Here is a 3,848-nt window from a genome sequence, read left to right as displayed (position 1 = left end):
AGTTTCGTGGAGTGGGCTCTGATTGCAGTTGTAGTTCGTTACTCAAGACAACAAAGTGATGTTATTTGTTGCCCTGAGTTATGTATTTCAGGCATTTTATAAATAATCTCTGAACAAACCGCGTACATGTCTTCATTAAAACAACATCCTTGACCCCTAAAGTTAACTGTTTCTAAGTCAAAACGCAACTTTTATTTTTATTTTGTGGAGTTTGTTGCGGGTTGTGTTACCTGACAGACGGAGTTCCGGGAAGTACTGTCTGACAAATTAAACCTCAATGTACTGAGTGGTGATTGGTTAAGAGGCTGTTCAGGGGTGTGGCTTAGCGTAGGTCTGGGAATAATACGACCGAATTGCAGTTTAGAAACAGGGCCACAAGAGGGCGCCATTTCCTAATTTAAAGAAGATAACTTTCATCTTTTCCTAACTGTATCAAGGGGATTTATATAAATAAAATGTGCATCTTTATGGATGTCGAAAACAGGTTTTCATTGATATTCACACATAACTAAAACAGAAATAAATAATACACGAAAACCAAAAGGATTTAGTTTTTTCTATAAATCTTTTTGATACTGGGCTTCATCAATAGTTTAAATAATGTTCTTAAATTTAGCTGACTTAAATTTTCCCTTCATATTATGAAACAGCAAAAAACATAATAATAAGCCCTCTCCTGTTTGAACATGACAATGCATTGACACACAAAGCCTGGTCCATAAAAATAAATGGTTACCAAGTTCCGTGTGGAAGAACTTGAGTGCACTGACCTTCCCAGGAGGAGAGTATTGGCTTTATTATCAGCAGATTAACACCACATTATTCTGGAAAGACATTTTAAATAGCATATGACGTTAACGTTTGGTGTCTCTGGTGTCCAAATACGTTCAGCCATGTCGTGGTAACACACTGACCCACTTTCAGAAGACACCACTAGAGATGTTATAATTACAGCTTCGCCCACACACAACATCATCATCAGCGGTTGAATGTCAAATCAAATCGTGTGCAGAGAATTTATACAAAGGCAGAACTGAACAGTGATGTGTGAATAAAAAGACATAAAAGAAGTTGCACTGAAAAGAAAGGCTTATCAATCCTGGTTTTTGCTAATCTTACAATAATGCTCTATTGATAGAGACAGAGAGATGACGATGAAGCCGACAACAATCAGCCTTCTCTCATCTTCATCCCTGTAAGAATCGGTGTCTCTCCTCCACAAAAGGAAAAAATCTCTACATCATCTCGATATAAAGCAGATTGCTTTTTGGCGTGATCAGAGAAAGTATTTGACGGTCGCTCGGCACCGATCGTCAACCTGCTCGGCCCGTCTGAAAGATGGCTGCCGCGAGGCTGAATCATCCTCCTGGCTGGACGAGACCGACCGGGACACCGAGCAGAGAGAAGCCTGAAATCCACCTCCGTATTTTAAGAGGCTGGATCTATCGGGGACGTTTGTCAACTGCTTTATCTCTTCAGCCAAGAATCACGAAATAACAATAAAAAAAGTCTTTACAGCGAGCCGAGTTTTTACTCTTTTCTCATTCCTGAAAACAAACTCGTAAAAAGAACACAACATATTATTTGTGTGATTGGTGACCTGTCCAGGATGCTCCCGGCCTCCTCTCCCATGGCGCATGCCGATAGGCTCCTGCAGCTCCCATGTGACCCACACTGGACTGAGGTGCATTTCAGTTATTATTATGAAAACTCTTTTCAGATGAATAATGCATCACGTGTTACTAGCTCTGCGTCCTCCTGTCGTGGCCCTGCCGAGGTCAAAGGTCAGGGATGACGTATGTGGATTGTAAAGCCCTCTGAGGGGAGTTTGTAATTTGTGATGTTGGGCTACACAAAATAAACTAAATTGAAAATGTAATTGAATAATTAATTTCGTGCATATTGTTGAAGACGAAAAGCGTTGAAAAACGTAAATGCTTAAAATATATATATATATATTTGTATATGTATTTATATGTATTTATATATATATGTATTTATATATATACATATATATGTATTTATATATATATATACAGTATATGTATTTATATAAACTGTGTAAAACATTACAATAAACATGAGCTAATACATTGATGTTAAACATCAAATTAAACAACAGAACTTGGAATACAATAATTATTCATGAAGCCATTTTAAGTGCTTTGTACAAGGAGGAGTAACTTATTTTATTTGTGCCGTGTGCCATCTTCATTTTAATATCAACCAGTAACATAAACAATATGATATTTACACATCTGGAGTACTCTCACAAGTGTTTACTTTTATGAAAACACCAACACTTATTCAAGTCGCCCTTGTGGTAGAGGGGATATGGGTATGTTATTTCAAGTAGAGGCCTAAAAAAAATGAAGTTTAAAAGCTTATGATGTTGCATTAATATCTCCTTTTCATTTGGAATCAAGACCCCCCCAAAAACCTCCCTGAGGTGAAAACCAATCGGACGACAGCGTCCACATTATTCTGTCCGGTGAGCCGTGTAACAACAGACTTCCAAATAACAACAGACGGCCTCCACATTGTTTTTGTGCAGTTTTCTTTATTGAAAAATGAAACACCCTTTCTGTATAAATAGCGAGGAGGCCACGGATAAACGCCGCCGGAGAGACTCCTCGAGGGGGAGTTTTTTTTTCTTTTTTAAGACCGCGTGACCTTGAAGGACCTCGGAGGTCAGCGTGAGCCGCCGCCTCTGATTAAGGAGACTGTCTCCGTCAGAAACTCCATCATCCCTCCATCATCCCGGATGGCCCTTTAATATATCGGATCAAAGAGAAGGCCGGGGGGGGGGGGTCATTATGGATGATTAGTGTAAATGTTTGAGTGAATAAATATGGTAAATAAAACCGCGGCTGCTTTCTTTCCCCGTCACACATGTTCCATGTTTGACTTCCTCTGAAACAGACGTGTTTGAACTGATCTCCGCGAGAGAGAATCAATAACGTGAGAACATACGTCGTCCTGAGGAGGATTCACAAAGTCCAATTATAGTTTGTGTGTATACGTCCCAAACTGTTTCTGTCAATAAAACACTGGCCTCGTCCTTTAGGTGGGAAAAAAAGGCTATAAAAAAAATGTCTTTGGATACACACATCCACACACACACACACATATCCAAAAACACACATCCACACACGCGCACACACACACATCCACACACACGCACCCACCCACACATCTACACCACACACACATCCAAACACACATCCACACAGACACATCCACACACACGAACAGACACACATCTACACACACACACACACACACCCACCCACACATCTACACCACACACACATCCAAACACACACACATCCACACACACACAGACACATCCACACACACGAACAGACACACATCCACACACACACACCCACCCACACATCTACACACACACACCCAAACATCTCCTCACCCCCTCACCCTCACGCTGCATTGTGTCCCCGGTGGTTGTGCTGAGTGTGATTCCTCTCCAGATATTGTTCCTATGAAGTCCTGAATATGCATCATGCTAATCTTCCTCCTGATGAAGAGGAGGCCTCAGACACCTCGCTCCTCTTCCTCTCCCAGACGGGAGCTGGGCCGCCTACGAGGCGCCATGAGGGTTTAATACGGGCGCTTGATTTATTAATGATACCAAAATGATCCATAAATCCTGCTGCAGGACTTTAGTTACTGTTAAAGCTTTAGCTGCTGAACCATTAGTGTGATCTACTGCTCCGTATACATATACATATATATGTATATATACATATACATATATATGTATTAATTTAATTTATATATTTATATAAATATGGCCCACCTGCTTTTCACTTTTATTATATATATAT

Source organism: Pseudoliparis swirei, chromosome 15 (assembly GCF_029220125.1).
Source record: "Pseudoliparis swirei isolate HS2019 ecotype Mariana Trench chromosome 15, NWPU_hadal_v1, whole genome shotgun sequence".
NCBI classification, from domain to species: domain Eukaryota; kingdom Metazoa; phylum Chordata; class Actinopteri; order Perciformes; family Liparidae; genus Pseudoliparis; species Pseudoliparis swirei.
This window is presented reverse-complemented; position numbering follows the sequence as displayed.